This window comes from Ctenopharyngodon idella, chromosome 18 (genome assembly GCF_019924925.1).
Source record: "Ctenopharyngodon idella isolate HZGC_01 chromosome 18, HZGC01, whole genome shotgun sequence".
Lineage (NCBI taxonomy): Eukaryota > Metazoa > Chordata > Actinopteri > Cypriniformes > Xenocyprididae > Ctenopharyngodon > Ctenopharyngodon idella.
The window spans coordinates 16,860,008-16,880,189 of NC_067237.1; the positions used below are offsets into that span (position 1 = coordinate 16,860,008).

Here is a 20,182-nt window from a genome sequence, read left to right on the forward strand (position 1 = left end):
GGAGTTCTGAGAGTGTTACAGAACCTTGTTGGACCAAAGGTGGACTGGTCAAAGATCACTAGTTGTGTACAGAAGAAGGATGAAACTGTAAGTGAGTACACTGAAAGATTTTGTCAGTCAGCTGCAGCATACAGTGGAATAGCTGACACTCCAGAGAAGGTGTTAGAGGATAATGGACCACTGGTTCGCATGTGGTTTGATGGGCTTTCATCAGAATACAAAAATGCATTGCCTTTCTTAGACCTCACATGGTCTAATGGAACTCTGCAAAACAACTTAGATCGGTTAGCTATTTGGGAAAGAGACTCGGATGTCAAGACAAGAGTAAAGATTGCAGCAGCATCCTTTAAGGTCAACACAGAGAATCGACAGAAACGTAAATGTCCTAAGAGAGAAGGCAGTTGTCATTACTGTGGTAAACCTGGACATTGGATGAAAGAGTGTAGGAAAAACAAAAAGACATTTAAAGAAATGAACAGCTTTACTCAGCTCCTACTCAGTCTACTTGCTACACTGAAACTGCCCCTCCCCTCTTCTCCAAACACTTGGAGCAACAGCTTACTGACATGCTAACCATTTGGGCTGTGAGTGCTTAATTTCCCCAGTAATCTACAAGAAAGCTGAAAGACTCATTCTGAACAAAAGAAAGTTGACTGTCACTTCCACCATTTGGGGTACACTGGTTAAGTACACTCACAGCCTTAAATGTTATGCTACAACACACTCCATTCACTTATCCATGCTCTGTGGGTTATGATGTCTGCTATGACTAATGTTTCATTGGAAGATGGAGATGTAGCACAGTAAAGTTTACAAATTAACTACAGGGAGAGAATAGGACACACAGACTAGTGAGGAGCCCAGGGAAGAACCGAAGTGCAACAGGCCTCGGGGGTCAACCCTGTGGTGAAGACTTCCTCATAGGTTTCCCCCTCTCAGTAGTTTATCCCCACCTTACTGGTCTATAGGTGTCAAATTGATTAAGACTAGGTTAAAAAAAAAAAAAAGGAACAAAACCACTATACGATCACTAGAAGTTTATGATGATCAGAGTTAGACAGAAAAACTATACGATCATCAGAGGTCTAACGTACTAAAGTCTATGCATGAATACTGCTGGTCTGCTGTTTCTTTGTTTTCTTGTGTTGCAGGTATGTGTATATGCCATGACAGGCTCATAAGCAGCACCTGGTGTAAAGCATCACCTCAGATATCCATGAACAACCTTCATGAAGACAGAGTCATCTGAGCAACTCGGAGTTGCACAACGACAAAGAATCATCTGAGCAACTTGGGACAAACATGGAAATGCATTGGAAATGGACTCTACAGGGAACAGACTCCACAGCTATTCAGGCGCCATGGACTTTTAGGACTTCCACGCTTATGCTACATGGTTTTCTGTGTCATCATGTAGTTTATACAACATATTACCACCCTGCATTGTATATGTGTGTCAACAGTATACTCAAGTTAAAGAACAACACTTATGTAAATGTTGGACACGACATAGAATAAGATGTATGTGCCTGTATCTGTTACAAGTTACATGACTGGAAGATGGGACTTATGTTAACAAACATAGGTTAAAGAAGGGATTTAAGAAGGTTTAAATTTGTATTATGTGAAAGTTATTAGAACTCTCAAAGGGGGGACTGTGGGATTACAAATTTAAGAATCTGTTTAAGATCTGCTGATCCTACATCCTGACATAACATCACATGAAATAATATGGTGAAGTACATTGTATTTAGCATTTTAAGGTAAAAAGGATGACTTTCTAGCTCTGCCTTTGTCTCTATGATAATGTGAAGGTATGGGCTATACTGTCAGACTGATTGGATTAGCACCTATGCCTTTGAATGACACTATTATGTTGATTAGATCAGGGCTGGGGAAATGCCGGTAACGGGCTGATTCCTGCACTGCATTTGCATGCTTTGTTTAGATTGTCTCCACCTCTACTCTATGTATCCCTCCCTCTTGAATGTATATAAACTACAATGTACCCTGCCTTAGTGGACCTGGATGACTACAGCGACGCACAGCGCGTTTCTCAATAAAGAGTAACTTCTGCTTGAAAGATATCCCAACGTCTCCTGGTCTCTGCTTCGACGAGGAAAAAGTTTCCTACAACAATGTGGAAAGAGGAAATAAAACATAGTTCATTAAGAGCATGACTCAAGAGCATGATTCAAGTCCTCTTTTATTTTTTTAGTTTTTATCCATTCCGCATCTCCCACATATGTGTTTTTTAGCAAGGCAGTCTGTGTTGCAAGTTGGTGAATGAAGATACTTGCCAGGTTACGTGTCACTACTCTGCTTTATTAATTTATCCAGTGTAAAACCCGGAAACCGCCACACGAATGTGGCTTTTTGCTAATGACTGTCCTACTACAGGATTTAACACAGAGTAACAGCTCACTACCAGTTACAAAAGACACTAGAACAGTCTCTCGCAGGCAATTCTAGTTGCATTTTTCATCAATTCATTTCCTAAATTATCCTTTGACTATGTTCTGGCCTGCCATCTAGTGGTGAAAAATATTTTGGCCCGATGCCAAACTTACTTGCCGACCCCTGGTCTAGGGGTTAAGGGTAAATGTAACAAAAATGAGAGAGACCATAGGGAACTTCTCATCTCCAGCCCCAGCTCAAGAAAGAAATGCTGCCAACCAAAGATCAAACTGAAGCGTAATTTATTAAAACAGAAAAGAAGTAGAAAACAAAAGCTTCAGGAGAGAGCAAGGCCAAAATAATAAACAAAAAGGTTCAAAATAAATTTTAATCTTCTAAATTACCTATTACAAAAAGAAAATGAAAAGAAAAACAGCAATACTTCCCTGTCTCACTCAGAAAAAACAGGAGGAAAAAATGAATTTCAAAGAAAATGGCACCCGCCTCCATACAGGTTTCCAAATAACTCAAATAACAGAAAAGAAAGCATTTACTTGGTCAATGTCATTGTGGGTTTTGGTTCTTCTGCTGTTGTAGGCTGTAAGGACTTTTGAAATAACTGAAATCATTTGGCAAATTAATATGGACATGCAATGCAGTCAAGACCTGCCTGGAACTACTTTAGCCGTGCGTTTCCCTGAAAATAATTGCACACCTTAGAATGTTCGTCAACCAATCAGATTCAAGCATACAACAGCCCCGCAGTATAAAATATAGCTGATTTTATAGTTGTTTAACACTTGAATATAACTTAAAAGACTGATCAGGTCAAGTTTTTCAACAATGGATATAACATTATTAAAATGCATTGCTTTGGGTCAAAGACTAACTGAAGAGACGTTTCTTCATAAAGGACAAATGATCACAGTAACATCAGACAGTCACATTCAAATGGACTGTTTTAAATTCATTGACTGTTTCAAATGTTAAGTGTGAATTCCATAGCTGTTTTAAAAGTTGCATGAGATTGACAGGAATGTGATTTTAATGATCATATGTTGTCTTATGATATTTACATCATAATGACCATCTAGATCTTGATAATCAGATTACGGCTAGATTGAACGTCTAGTGGGACTAGTTTAAATCAGTCAAGTTGATTATAAACACAACAGATCCAAAACCATTAATAAAATATGAATGAAATAATCACAGTGTGGTGTTTATTGATGCTAGCTTTCTAATAAATTCAACCATGAGGTTTCTGGCAGTCAGTAACTGTTAGCAGAGACTACAGAAATGAAGGGGTAGCGCTGTACGTGCAAACTATCTGTCTTCTCTTATAAAAAGCTCCAGATAAGGTCTTGGACAACATGAACTGTTTTCCAGACTCAGGCAGTTTATTAGTCATCTTCACATGGCTTGGCAAACTGCTCCCCTTGCAGGCAGGCTTCCTTAGATCTGCCTCCGGAGAGCAACTTATTTGTGAGTTTTCCGGCTAGTGAGTGACTCTTTGCATTACAGAAATAAACAGTAAGTGCTTCCTCTGTCTTGAATTATAAAAAAGGTTCAAATGAGGTTTTCTATAAATATATCTTGGAAAACATGGCAGTTTATTAGTCATCTTGAATTGGCAAGCTGGTCACCTTGCTGAACGGGCCATGATAGGGACAATTTTCCATCAGGGTTCCTCAAATCCAGGCCTTGAGAGCCACTTATTCCAGGGGTTTTGCAAATAGCCAGATTTTGAAAACTGCTGAACTGCCTGGACTGGCTGAATGTGACATTAAACGATTCTGAATAATTCTGAACTACAATTGTACGGAAAATGTTGGTGATAAAGTACTCACAGTGCTGTGTTTATTGAGGTTAGCTTGGCTGGTCTGATTATTTCTTATAAATTCCAGCATGAGTTTTTCGGCTAGTCAGTAACTGTTTGGATTACAGAAATAAACAGTAAGTGCTTCCTCTGTCTTGAATTATAAAAAAGGTTCAAATAAGGTTTTCAATAAATATATCTTGGAAAACATGGCAGTTTATTAGTCATCTTGAATTGGCAAGCTGGTCACCTTGCTGAACGGGCCATGATAGGGACAATTTTCCATCAGGGTTCCTCAAATCCAGGCCTTGAGAGCCACTTATTCCAGGGGTTTTGCAAACAGCCAGATTTTGAAAACTGCTGAACTGCCTGGACTGGCTGAATGTGACATTAAACGATTCTGAACAATTCTGAACTACAATTGTACAGAAAATATTGGTGATAAAGTACTGCAGTGCAGTGGTAAAAATGGATTTCAGTTGTTAGTTTACAAATAAAAAAGAGCAACTTGTTGCACTGTAGTAACAAAATTTTTTTTTTACTAGTCTCACACATACATGCATAATTTCATAAAATAGAAAATGGGTTGCGATCAAGGGAAAGAGATTTATCTTAATCTTAAATGCACAAATAATAAGGAAATGAGAAGCACCCAGACACTTCCACTTTTTGGGCCAGGCTCATCAATATTGCTCATATCTGATTCCATCTGAATCCAACACCTTTTCCTGACATTTCATCTCCAGTCACTTTCCTAGCTCTCTTCCAATAGCCTTTTTTTCTTCAATTTCCATTTTATTGCAGGTGTTTTTAAAACACTTTCATTCTCTATCATTTCTATGTCTTCCTCACCTTCATTGCAACCTAGTGTGACCGAGTGGATAATAAGGATGGTGTACGGGGTGGGGCATATGTATCTACTTTGCCCTATAAATAGCGCAAATGTTGGCAGACTGTGTAATTTTCTGACGTTTTGATCTTTTCCGTCTCCTTCCGGTGTTGTGACCCTGAAGCGCCATAGCAAGGTATGAGTGTGGCATTTGTTTAGTTGCTGTAAGAGCTTGTATAAGGATGTTTTGTTTTTTACATGGTCTATTCTGTTAATTGTAGAGAGATAACCCCCCGATGCAAAAGTGTGAGCGCGTGGGCGGTATGCAATATTATGCAAGTTGTGGATGCCGTGTTTCGCCTATAGCAAGTTGTGGACGCCGTGTTTGGCCTATAGCAATGAGCTGTATCACGCAGTGTTTCTAGTCCACTCTTGGATTACGACAGTATTAGATGGTTAGGTTTGTTATAGTGATAATATTCATGTGTACTCATTGGGTGATTTAAAGGATTGTGTGTTTTGAGTGGTTACGACGCTGTGTTAGATTGGCGCCGTGACAGGTGTTTTATTTGTGTTGATTTTATATAGTTTATTTATTTAGTTTGTTAAAGATTGATAAAGTTGCTTTGTATTTATGTTTTGTTTTTCTGTTTGACAGATCTTCCTTTGTGGAGTTGTATGCATATGGACCTCTGATGTCTAAGCTCTGCTGTTTTGCTTATGATTTATTCATTTATTTTTTTCATAAGTTTTAGGCTGATGGTCATATACTGATATTTGTTTTGAAGTTATTTCTTTTTGTGTTATTATTGATTTTGCTATTTGAGTCCTATTTGTACCAACCGCTAAGGGTCTATAAGTTGAATGCTTACTCAGAGATTTCAGTACTGATTGTTAATAAAAAGCGTTGTACTTGAAGGTCACGTCTCTGTTATTCACTAGCTATAGAACTTGTGTTGCTGTGTTTAATTATTTCCGTGGGTATCAAAGCCCCGGTGGCGTAGTCAGAATCAAGTGCGATCATCGGCTATCGCTCGATTACACTGGTTAGCATCAGTTATATCACACTGTACTTGTTTTTCCAATCTTCATTCTCAACATCTTTCAAGTTTTTCTTGTTGAGTTCTCCATTATCATTTCCATCTCTTACTTCCGGATCTCCCTTCTCTAGAAGAGCATGAATCATATTGTCCTTCTTGTCCACAGCCAGAGCACTTCATACATTCTGAAGTTGCATAGATCACATAATCATAATTGTCCATCTTAAAGGGTTAGTTCACCCAAAAATGAAAATTCTGTCATTTATTACTCACCCTCCACATCCATAAGACCTTTGTTCATTTTGGGAACACAAATTAAGATCTTTTTGATGAAGTCTGAGAGCTTTCTGTCCCTCCATAGAGATCCAATGCAACTACCACTCCAAGGTCCAGAAAGGTAGGAAAAACTTCATTAAAGTACTCCATGTGACTCCAGTGGCTTAAACTTAATTTTATGAAGCGACATGAGTGCTTTGTTGGTGCTAAATAAAAAAACAAACATAATTTACCACTTTATTTCAATCATGTGAGATCATTTTGATTTTTTAGAATCATGTGTGCCTGTCTTCTAAATGAAACCGCAGGTTTCAGCTGAGGTGACCCGCAACCTAACTAGATCTTCCTGATTTTAGACACAATTTTACCATGTCTCATTAAATCTCTTTCAATCATATCATATCTCTGTAACCCTCTTCGTTGGTGTGCTCCCCCAAATGTCTCTGCGTTGTGTGATATACTGGGTGTAAGAGGAGGACACCAAGACCGTCGTTGTGTCACAGCAGTGAAGCTTTCTTTTTATTTGTCTCGTACACATCAGCCACTTGTCACAAAGGAAGAGCATTGTGTTAATTCCAAATTAACATCAAAACATTATATATCAAATTACAACAGGCAGCAAAATAGCTGTAGCTGCAGCCAATCACATGGTTGCAAACTAAGGAAAAATAAACAACAACATACAAAAAACTAAAGATAGATGTAAAATATATGCAAAATACAAATGATACAAACCACAAAATACACAAATAAACCTTGAACACAATACAATATAAGGAAAAATATACTCCACCACATGGAATTTACAACATATGAAATAATATCAGAAATACGAAACCATCCATCAAAAATAACTGCACATATACGTTAGTAAACCTCTCTAACAACAATATATCTCTTTATATAACACGGATGGTCAAAATAATCATATACATTTATAAGATAACAAAGGGCAGGGAAGACCCTCCTTACCTTGTCACAAAGGAAGAGCATTGTGACCAACAACAGCTCCACCCATATAAAGAGGGCACAATCAAACAATGAAACACAGCTCCCCCCTACTGCTGGAAGAACATATTACATCTTCCCCACATCTCTAATAAATGGTGGTACATTTGAAAGCATAATCTTTTTTGCCGGCTGGACCAGAGGTATTACCAGGGTAAACGCATTGTTAACGACAATCCCTTTCACTACAACGTTGTTAACTTTCTCCACATCATTCAAAAAAATCACTATAGCACTATTCATTCTAGCTGCAGACAAAATACTAGAGTATCCTACTACTTCAGCAACTGCAATTGTGCACTCCTCAAGAGAACAACGCTCCTCGGAGATGACTTTAATGCTATGCCTCCACTTTAAAGGGATGATTCACCCAAAAATGAAAACTCATCATTTACTCCCCCTCAAGTTGTTTCAAATTTGTATAAATTTGTTCTGCTGAACACAAAGGAAGTCATCTGGAAGAATGTAAACAAGCAGATCTCACCATCCCCATTGACTACCATAGTAGGAAAAAAAAATGCTATGGTAGTCAATGGGGGTGGTGAGATCTGCTTGGTTACAAACATTCTTCCAAATAACTTTCTTAGTTTTCAGCAGAACAAAGTGTTACGATTCTTTTCCAAGGAATGCATCAAAATCAGGGAGAGGCCACACAACCTCTTCTTAATAAAATATAATCAGTATAGATGAATAATCAGCGTGTTAGCGTGTGCATGTAAGTAATACAAGTGTAAACAGTTCAGACAAACACAACCAACAAAACATCATTCTAGGGAAGGTCAATCAGAACGAGAACTCCTTTAGTGCGGCGGTGGTGTCCCGCAACCTCCATATCCCCCAAGAGCTCCGGTAGCCTCATGACAAACACCAACAACAAGCAACTCTCTTCCCGCTGTCAGTTTGAAGAGTCCCTTTTTGAAAGCACGTTGATTCAGTCCAGGTGCAAAATCACGTCAGACATTCACCTGTAGCTCTGGTACAGACACACAGTGACTTACTGAGACATCACAAAAGAAATTTATACAAGTTTGAAACAACATGAGGGGGAGTAAATTATGACTGAATTTTCATTTTTGGGTGAACTTTTGAGATGCTGCCATATCGACCAGCTTTCGCTGATCGACAGCGCACCTCCTATTGCTTAAGACGCTTGCCAAACAAAAGACTGACACAAACAAGCTGCAAAACAGAAAAATTCACTTATACAACAGAGTTCTCTTCCACTCACACACGCTAACTCCACGCACTCACTCTCAACATCTGATCAGAGAAAGAGAGGGATTAAGATTTTGTGAATTATTAGTCTGTGATTTCTCAACAATGTTTGACAGCAGTGTCTCTTCTAATAGCACTCGTCTAGATTTTGATCCAAAACCATTAATAACATTCAAATGAAATAATAACAGTGCTGTGTTTATTTAGGTTAGCTTGGCTGATCTGATTATTTCTTATAAATCAAGCATTCGAGTTTTTCGGCTAGTCAGTATCTGTTTATATTACAGAAATGAACAGTAAGTGTCTGATCTCTGTCTTCTCTAATAAAAAGCTTCAAATAAGGTTTTCTATAAATATATCTTGGAAAACATGACAGTTTATTAGTCATCTTGAATTGGCAAGCTGGTCACCTTGCTGAACGGGCCATGATAGGGACAATTTTCCATCAGGGTTCCTCAAATCAAGGCCTGGAGAACCACTTATTCCAGGGGTTTTGCAAACAGCCAGATTTTGAAAACTGCTGAACTGCCTGGACTGGCTGAATGTGACATTAAACGATTCTGAACAATTCTGAACAACTACAATTGTATGGAAAATATTGGTGATAAAGTACTGCAGTGCAGTTGATAAAAAAGGATTTCAATTGCTAATTTACAAATAATAAAAAGAGCAACTTGGTTCACTGTAAAAATGTTTTATCTCTACAGAATAGGCCTTTTGAAAATAAATAAATAAAATGAATGTATACTACACTTATTGTTTGTTTAGCCAGGAAAACAAGTAAACGTGACATAGTGCACCTTTACATACAACTCAAGATACCGCCTACATCCCCTAAAATACCTGTGAACACATGCCCAACACAAGATGTTTGCATTCTATACTGTATTTCCATACACGTCCCATCAACAATCCTGATGACAAAAATATTACTTACAGGTATAAAAGGTTCCTTTCACTGAAAAAGTTTTACACATACTACAAAATCTATTCACAAGAAGTCAGCAGTACTTTTAAAAATTTTAAAGGGGACCTATTATGCCCCTTTTTACAAGATGTAATATAAGTCTCTGGTGTCCCCAGAATGTGTCTGTGAAGTTTCAGCTCAAAATACCCCACAGATCATTTATTATAGCTTGGAGTCCGGAGTCGGACACTGATGGGGAGACTCAGGAAGAAGTTAAAACTTTTAGAATGAAACTGGACGTTTCTGAATGGTTAGTGGATAAATTTATGTAGTTGCTGTGGAGTTGATTCAACTCATTGACTAGCATGTGCTGTCATGTTAATCTTTTGTGTTGAATTGACCCTCGTTTGTGAAGCAGTCCGGTGTAAAATGACGGCATGATAACAACACTCTACTACAACAACTCTTCCTCTTCTCTAAAGCAGCCCAACATGGCCTCACCCCCTTTGTTGCGTGTTCTCGGGGGCGGGGTTTATGTAAATTTTAGGGTTTGTGATGTCACCAACCCGGAAAGAAGCTCGTTGTAGTCCCTACCAGCCGTTTGTTGTAGTCCTTAAATAGCGATTTCTGTAAAAGAAAATACTTTGAGTGTCGTAACTTTTCAGATGTTCTTTATGCTCAAACAGCAACATTACACACTAACTAAAGTTAAAAAAGTGAATTCATAATCAAGGACCCCTAAAATGATATCCACTCAAACAAGATGAAGACTTTAGTCATATTAGTGGCCTAAGGCAAGCTGATTTATTCTAAATGGAGGCCGATGAAGGCCAGACGAACACTTTTTCTAGGTCAAGATAATGCTGAACTGGAATGAATTAATAACTGATGATCTTTACAATGGAACTGGATCAACAATGATCTGACTTCAGCTGAACAACAGCCGAAATCCATCTTTCTCTGTTATCACTGTAAAGCTGCTTTGAAACAATCTGTATTGTGTAAAGTGCTATATAAACAAAGATCTATCTAGAGTTTCATGACAGACCTTTTAACATTCAAAATCCCTTCTTTTTTAGATTAATTTAGAGTACTAAAGATGAGTATTTCAACCATACTCATACAACTATCATGAAAACAGCAAAATAAACATAAGAACAAAATAACTCTAAAAAAAATGATCAAATGCATTACAAATCAAGTGCATATTTATTCTCGGAATGCTAAATGAATGAACACTGCTACTGCATTCCTGACATAGGTCAAGTAGGAATTTGAGATGGTTGCGGTCTGGAAACATTTTTTGACTGTATTTACTTTTATTGGAACAGGGCAGTACAGAGAACTGACAGGAAACAAGAGAGAGCAAAATGGGGTCAGGAATGGGGCCACAAGCCGAGACTCGATCTTGCATTGCCCGAAACAACCCTAAGACTATCTTCTACATCTGGAGCCTGGAAACATCAGAGACGATGTAAACCTGCTCCAGAAATAGTTTTTCTGATGGTAGAGCATGAAAAGTTGAGCAATCACATTTAACAAGGAGACACTGTATAGACATAAACAGTAGGATGCAGCTGCTACAGTCTGAGAATTCAGACATTTGGAGCAAGTGGCAGACACCACGTCTTAAGGCATTCAGACAATAATTAGACTGTTCATTCGGCATTTTAGACAAATAGCAAACAGATTCAAAACTGCCACATTTTTCAACAACTCTAAAATGTGGTCTGTTAATGAACAGCGTGTGTAGTCTTTCCATTGATCATCTTTAGCTGGAAGGATTTATGTAGTCATAATAAAATCAATATTATGGTGGGAAAATTAGCATATTTCCCAAACCATGTTTAAAAAAAAATACTGTATACTTGTAACAGTATTAGAGATGACACACTGATATATACCATGGTAAATATATGGTACATATATGGTAGTGGTAACATATAGTATAACATGTCATGCCTATTGAGACATCACATTTAAGAGTCAGTGGATTTTGAATGTTTTGAAATTTATTTCTTTAATAATTGCATTGTAAAAGTGTCTGAAACTGAAACACTGGGGCAAGTGTTAGAAGTACACATTTTGGCAACTTATAGGCCCTAGTGCTAAAATGACGTTCAGTCTGTCCCATCAAAAGTGGTCAATCAAGACCCATTTCACAGTAAATGCGTCTCCTGTCTACATATTTTCCTTTGGTCTGGGCCTTCGGCCCAAACTGAGGTATCCAACCATAGAAATCCAATGTTTATTTTGGGATTTCAGCTGCCAGATTTGAGATCCACTATGTCCTATTGTGATTACGTTAGGTGAAAAAGCTGGAAAGTTGTCCTTTGCAGCAAAACCTTTCAATACTTTTAGTACACTGTTTGTGATTCAAGTGACCAAAACACATTTTAATATGGGGTGTAAAATCAGAGAGTGGTTTACATGTGATTTACAAATCCTCTTATTCTCGAAGCCAAACAAAATGTGTTTACATGAGTGTTTTTCTTTCAAAATGTAAACAGACACGCATAATTAAAAGCCCCCAGAACAGCAGCAAATAAGTGTCTATGCAGAGTCAAATCAAGGTAGCAAGCAAAAAATGTAGGTGTGACTATCAGTTGAACTGTTTATGACTGTAACCTGAAAACAGAACACAACTGAAGGCATTTACAGTACATGACCTTACATGTCGTCGTGTCATTGGCGTTATTGATTCAAGATCAAACGTGTAAGATTAAGTTGTGCTTTTTGCCATCTTTGGGCACAGATTAAATTAACTACAGAAAAAAAGAGATGATAGGTTGTGCCAATTTAAAAGTATAAGAGTTCACAATAATATTGGTGCCTTCATGTAATCAATAATTTATAGTCATTCATTCAGGGGAACATTTAAATAAACTACTAAGGGAATGAATTCTGTTTTTCCTCTGATCCCTCAGTTGTATCCTGTAGCAAATAAAATGCATATTACAATTAAAGCCCCAAAGTATATTATTTACTGTTCCGAGAAAAAAGAAGCCCCAAACATGTTTAAATCAACATTTATAGCAAAGAGAAGTCCAATATTTAGCATCTAAACCACATTCAAGAGACACTGGCTTAAATTCCTTTGCGCCCCCAAAACCTACTGAAACCAAAAGATAACGCTAAGTCATGAGAAAAGGAAATTGTTTAGTTTATTTATGATATGATCAGTGTTGTGTTTTCTGCCATGATACGAGAGAAACTAGACAAGAAAGAGTTGTGCTTGTTGAGTAGTGAGTTACTAGTTACTTTGGATCTGATTCAGAACAAGCAAGAAGAATATAATGAAGTCAATGAAGTCTGTTTAACATTAGGGATGTTTTCTTACCATTATGTTCAAGCGTGAAAGATGGCATGTCAAATCCTGCTGTACTATTAAAATGCCATGTCTTTGTTACAATAACGATGGATGGATGGATGGATGGATGGATGGATGGATATGGATATGGATGGATGGATGGATGAAGAACTGTCTGATGTAGATTCTTCTTTGGGTACACTAATTGAGAAGGGCTTTGCATGTAGTCATGATATCAACCTAATACTGTATGTTTGTTTTTTTCTTCAAGGACCTGAACTTGAGCGTTAAGCAGCCTAGCGAGGGTACGTCAACGCCAAATGCTAGAGACCAGAACTGCAGCAGTCAAAACAATCTGTGATGGTGTGATGAACAGGTGTGGCTCATGCTGAGGTTTTTTGGACAATATGGAAGCATTTTTCCAGTTGATTTGATGAAAAGATTACTCACTGGTAAGAAAGCCATGAATTTACACACACCCAACAAATCACTACACAGCTTCAGGTGACAGAATGAATACAGCATCCAAGTAGAAAACAAAGCAGCCCACAGACTGATACAATGTTCCCATGTATTCTTCAAGATTTCAAACCAATGAATCAGACACCTTGTAAACCCAGGTATGCATTCTTAACCAATGTTTTGTTTTTTGTTTACATCAGGGTTATGTACATGAAGGGTTCTTGAGTTGTTGGAATGAATTAGGTATTTCTGAAAAAAATGTATACTGACCTTTTTCCCATAAAAAACACACTGTGTTAATCTACTGGGAATGTAAATAGTCAAAAAGTATTATGGATGGAACTGTTGGAGCCAGATTTGGGCAGACAGATGTGCTTTGTGATTATTCCCAGTGCAGTGTTGGACATTCCAGGCATTAGTAAACACCCACATACATACACCCTGGAAGATGCCAGAAATGTTTGGAATTTTAGAATTTAGGGGGGAATCAAAGGGTAATTAGACTGGATTGTGCATACAGTTTATCCACCTTATTTTGCAGTCAAGAAGTAAGCTATTTTCTGTGAATGTTTGAGACTTCTGATTCATTAGCCTCTATAAGTAAATAACTAGAAGAATAACAAAGTGCAGTAAATAAGAATGAGAAAGTGCTCAGATTAGCCCGGTAATCAAATTGCAGGAGTTCAATAAATCTCCCAGTTTGAACCAATGTGAGCACAATCATGCCAGGCCAACAACGCAGATTTATTTTTACAGTCATCTTTGGTCATATTTACCAAGGGTGCCAATAATTCTGAGCACAAATGTACAACTGGCTATTAATGCTTGTGATTTACATAACAGCAACCTAAATATAACTTTTCTTTACACGTGATGTTTGGTGTTAGCAGTCTGGAAGTGGTACCGGTTTCATCCAGAGCACTACCATGGTGGTTGCTTTATTATTAAAGCGATTAGAATTCTTGTTAGCAGGTCCTCAACCCAAACAAAACCACTAACATAACAGAAGCTTTTAAATACCTAATAGAACATTAAACATTAACAAGTCTCTCCATTTTCTCATCTTGCTAAAAAATGCATAAAACAACACTTTATTTCAATATTTACTCTACCAGTTCAGTCTCATAAAAAGCATGATGGGAAGGGAAAGTCCTGTTTGATTTGGTTACTTGATTGAAACAGGTTATTTCAAAATGAAAACCTCAAGTTAAGTCAAAGAGTAACGGTTTCAAGTCAATTATACATGAAGCAACCACATTTGAACCAGAAACCTGATACAATGGTGTTAAATCAAAATGAATTGTTTAAAAATAAAGTGAACAACATCAAAAAAATATTTTTTTTCTAAAAGTCTTCTATTGAGTCTCTGGAACACATTGATGAATGGCAGGCTTAATCCTCTTTAGTAGCTGCCTATACAGTATTTTGGTAAAATATGGATGACATTAAGATCTCTCCACTCCTTAGTGGTTACCTTTATTATGATTATTGTTTACCAGCTGTGTTTAGTTAATTAGTCTGGTTTAGTCCTCTGTTCTCCTTGTATTTAAGCCCTTTGTTTCAGTTAGTCCCTTGTCTTCCGTTGTTGTATGTTTATGGTGTTTTTGGTTGGCAATTTCTCCTAGTTATTCTCCTGTTTATGTTGTTTAACACTCAGGGGTCGGCTGTCACGGCTGTCTCTCAGACTACAGTCTGCATTTAGAAGGATGTACTGTTACTCCATCCTTGACAGTTAAAGACCTGGGTGTTATATTAGACAGCAACTTGTCCTTCGAAAATCATATCTCATATGTTACAAAAACAGCCTTCTTCCACCTCAGAAACATTGCTAAGCTACGGAATATGTTATCTGTTTCTGATGCAGAAAAGTTAGTTCATGCATCATGTCTAGACAAGATTACTGTAATGCATTACTAGCTGGTTGTCCTGCTTCTTCAATAAACAAGCTACAATTAGTACAAAATGCAGCTGCTAGAGTTCTTACCAGGTCAAGAAAATATGATCATATAACACCAGTTTTATCATCTCTTCACTGGTTACCTATTGAGTTCCGTATCGATTATAAAGTATTGCTAAGGACCTATAAGGCTCTAAATGGTTTGACTCCTGTGTACTTAACCGACCTTCTATTGCCCTACAATCCTTCACGCTTTTTAAGATCACAAAACTCTTGACTTCTGCTTGTACCTAGGATATCTAAGTCCACTAAAGGAGGGAGAGCGTTTTTACATTTGGCTCTTAAACAATAAACAATGCAGATTTATTTTTAGTCATCTCTGATCATATTCAGTCCTGGCGCCATGGGCACTGGGGGGCCTAGCCCGCCCTGTGAGTCACTAGTGCCCACCCTGGACGAGCCAACTCCACGTCTCACCAACCACCAGTCTTGCATGTTTGCACAATATATATATATATATATATATATATATATATATATATTAATATATATTAATCAATAGGCTACTGTTATCAAAAGTTATCATTTTGTATATACATAACTCCTGAATAAAAAAAAAAAAATGTCTTCTTTGGTCTGATTTAAAAAAAAAAAAATTATAATTTTTAACGGATTTGATTGGTTTGTCGATAGTGAGCGCGGAAATGTTTGGTTGTGTGCTAAGCATAGCGCTGCCGCTTAACGTTAACTGTCATTTTTTTTAAACAACTATGTTGAGCTATCTCGTGTGACAGTGACTATGGATGTACGGCGTTTCTTTAATCAAAGACCACCAAAGTTGGCAGGAGAGAGCAGCAAGGTAACGTTAGGCGAAAGTCTGAGTGTTGCTGTGAGACTGACGTGCTATAGTTCTGCTGTGATCTTTGTTTGGCTTTGAACTATTTTCGCTGCTAAAATAGAACAAAAAGAGTCACAATATTCATCCAAACATAGATAGATCTATATAAACTGAATTAATAATAAATTATAAATGTGTTCAGCATTCTGCAACAAATATTTTTCAGATTTTCTAGACTATTTTAAAACCTAAAGTGAGCAGGATATATTAAAATGTAGCGCATGGATTCAGCACTAGCAGGCATGAATCATGATATTTAGCGGGGCAGCCGGTCTCAGAGCCCTCCCCAGCTCTACAGCGCCCCACAATGTTCCATTGTAAATCTGTGGTGAAAAATGGAACTGCAGCACCCTCTCATAGAGAGCCATTGGGGCAGATTTCTGGCTGCCCCTTTTATTTCCACGTGACATTACCTCACGTAAACCTCGCTCCAGACCAAGACGATATCAGTCCGCTTCAGATATGTGTCTGCATCAGGTCAGTAACTAGTTGGCATGTCTGTTCTTCCTATGTGGAGTAGCGTATCAAATTAATGAGAGTATAAACCCTTTAGTTTAAACGTGCTCATGTGAATAGATTTTATATACAGTAGTTCTGTTGTGTTTGTGTTATGTTTTTCTGAGAATAAACATTACTGTTTTCTTTTCTGGAATTCTTACATAACTTGTAACATTCTAAAACAACATTTGGACGCAATAAATACTACATTAAGGCAATTCTAAGATGGCATTCTATGCATTTGTCGTGTGTACTATACTAAAGTCTGTCAGTCATCATTAGAGCGCCACCCTCAGGCTGAATAACGCACGGACATTAGAATTCTGCCAAAAGTGTGTCTGATGTGTTCAGCGATTAGGATATAAAGCTTACAAAATGTTTATCATAAACAAGCGCTAAGACGCAGAATCTGCCCTACCTAAATTTATGGGAGCCGCTACTGGCAGTACGTTAACTGAGTTTCTTTGTGTCTGCTGCGCTCATTTGTTTTGATTTCTCCTCGAGACGCAGCGCGAGCGCCTCAACAACGCAACCTTGTTAGCGTCAGTACATTATACATTATATATTATTATGCACTATCGATCGCTACTTAGACTAAATGAATGCAGAATCAATATCGCGTTTTGGTGATTCCCTAGTTATTTTTTTGTTAATCTAATCAGGCTAGCGCTAGCCTACTTGTCCAGTCAGGCAAGTAAAATTCTCTTTTACTTGCCCCCTTAAAAAATCCACTTGTCCTGGACAAGCGGACAAGCGTTAATGTCGAGCCCTGCGACATGTTTAGACAGCTGCAGTAGGTTTGGTCCAATGTTTGTTTTTTTGTTTTTTGGGGGTTTTTTTTGTCCATGCAATGAGGTTGATCTCAGTTGTGCCCCCATGAAAAAACGTAATGCCCGTCCGTGAATTTGTGTCTGGCGCCGGGTCTGATCATATTTACCAAGGGTGCCAATAATTCTGAGCACAACTGTACAACTGGCTATTAATGCTTCTTGTTTAGTCCTTTGATTTACATAACAGCAACCTAAATATAACTTTTCTTTACACGTGATGTTTGGTGTTAGCAGTCTGGAAGTGGTACCGGTTTCATCCAGAGCACTACCATAGTGGTTGCTTTATTATTAAAGTGATTAGAATTCTTGTTAGCAGGTCCTCAACCCAAACACAAGCACTTCACCACATTGGTAACCCCCTAAACCACTAACATAACAGAAGCTTTTAAATACCTAATAGAACATTAAACATTAACAAGTCTCTCCATTTTCTCATCTTGCTAAAACAACACTTTATTTCAACATTTACTCTACCAATTCAGTCCCATGCAAAGCATGATGGGAAGGGAAAGTCCTGTTTGACCTCTTTAAGGTCACAAAACACTGGACTTCTGGTTGTACCTAGGATATCTAAGTCCTCTAAAGGAGGGAGAGCATTTTCACATTTGGCTCCTAAACTCTGGAATAGCCTTCCTGATAATGTTCGGGGCTCAGACTCGCTCACCCAGTTTAAATCTAGTTTAAAAAAATAATAAATTGAAGAAAATTTTACTGAAGAATAGTTTGCAGTTTCATCAGCAGAAGCCAGCTTCAAGTCTCACAAGGAGTTTGTAGGCCGCTCTGCGTACATTCACATTTCCATAACAATTATACTCTAACAGAGTCAACTAACTACCTCATTACTTCAGGTTGAATGATTCTGATTGGCTAAGAAAAATAGACAAATTTGATAATCTTCCACACATGGACAGATAGTCAGAAGCATATCTCCATTCATCAGGATGCTGATGAGGGGCCCCTGGATTTAGGCTCTGGATGTTTTTTGGGGGGGTCATGACATGGCGTCTGTCTGTTCTCCAGCAGAGTGCCAGTTGTCCACCAGTACAAAGGACCTGCACAGAACACTTAGCGCACATACACAGATACACATGATTCGCAGCTTCTTCAAGGTTGAAGTTGATCTGAACTCTGCTCTGAGCAGGAAACTTTCCCAAAACACACTGATAACATGTTCTTTTCTCTCAGTGAGAGGTACAGACAAAATTCAAAATTATTTTCTAGTGTTTGAAAAGGAAAATAAATGCTTTAACATACGTTGAAGAAGCCATTCAAATAATTTAACAGAAAGATAAATGTTGATTAATAAAGATATATATTGAAGCGGCAGTGGATTCAAGAATCCACCCCCCTTCAAATTGAACTGTAAGTTCAGACTGCCTGCGATGTTTAAGTCTGTTTCGGATTCTGCCACTGGAAACCCTCTTCTTTCTGTAAGTTAGAGCTGCACAATAATGGTTAAACTGATATTCATGATTATTTTGCTTAAAAATTATAAGCACGATTATTAATCACAAACAAAATTGTATTGATTACAGTTGTTTTGATAAGAGTAAATTGAACACTAATTAACATTTATGCGACTTGTGGTAATGCATGGTTTTGTGAGTGCTTTGTTTTCACATTAGATCAAGAGAAGCAGTTCAGCTGCAGATGATACAAACCACAGATCCAGATTCTTCCACAAAAGCAAATTCGTGCAGATCATAAAAAACAAACAACATACTCATGTTTTTTTTTTTTTTTCTTTTAGCCATTTTCATTTTTGATATGACTAAACATAAACAGTTGTTGGCTAATGCTCAGTTCAGACTGCACTATTTTAGCCCGATTTTGCCATGATCTGCTTGACGTAGGATGTTGTGGGGATTCGTAAACTACAATGGGAATCGGGACACAAGATTCGATCGTTTCAGTCATAGACTGTAAAAAAAGATGGACGACACACCTTCACTCTCTTTCACTGTTGTAAGTGAAGCCGCCAGTGTGTCATATGGCGCTGACATCTTGAGTCTGGAGTCTGCGCATAGTGAACTTGGAGGCCGAGTCTGCGTAGTAGTGAGTGCGAAGTTGAGCCGCGATATCAAGGTCTCCCGCACTCCCGCAGAATCGGTCAAAACTCATTATATCAGTGTGAAATAAACAGTTCTGGAAATGTAGAAAGTAAAGTTAAAGCTCCAATCTGCTCATAGTTGACGACAACTGATGCTGCTTCTGCGATGCTTCACAACGACACGACAGAAAAACTAGCATGGTAAATTTTTTTTTGGTCGTCCAAAACAAGTTCCATCTAAGTGTGCCGCACTAGTCCTGAAAAGTGAACATTTCAGTCAGTATAGGTCATAAACCCTGCCCTCTCCATGTAATTTAATGGGACATGAGACAAACTAAACAATCAAATTACACTTCAAATAATTTTTTTTCCAAAGATGGTTTCTGTCATTATAGGTAGTTTTTATCATGCTGATGTAAGTTCAAGTGTTCATTTTTAAAATAAGTTTGGTTTTAGTTAGTTATTTGATGCTATAAAACGGGGGGTGTTATGTCATGATTGACAGCTGAGATTGACAGCTTCTCTGAGCTAGGTAGTCACTGAAGGCACCAACTGACTTTTTTTGGTATTTTCAGAAGGAGATTGGAGCTTCAACTTTAATTTCTACATTTCCATAAATGTTTATTTCAAACACACATAAATGAGTTATTCTGAAGTAAACTGTACTAACCGATTCTGAGGGAGAGTGTGTTGATACCGCTCTACTTCATGCTCATTACTGCGCAGACTCGGGATCCAAGGTGTCA

At 37.9% G+C, this 20,182-nt stretch overlaps 1 protein-coding gene across 1 annotated transcript in view; it reads left to right on the forward strand.

The window, feature by feature from the left end:
- lekr1 (leucine, glutamate and lysine rich 1) overlaps nucleotides 1-20,182 on the forward strand; it is a 208,141-nt gene that overhangs the window by 141,158 nt on the left and 46,801 nt on the right. Inside the window, exon 13 of the transcript XR_007926205.1 lies at nucleotides 13,073-13,253. The gene's annotated coding sequence lies outside the window, so the exon portion shown is untranslated. The remainder of the gene's footprint in view (nucleotides 1-13,072; nucleotides 13,254-20,182) is intronic.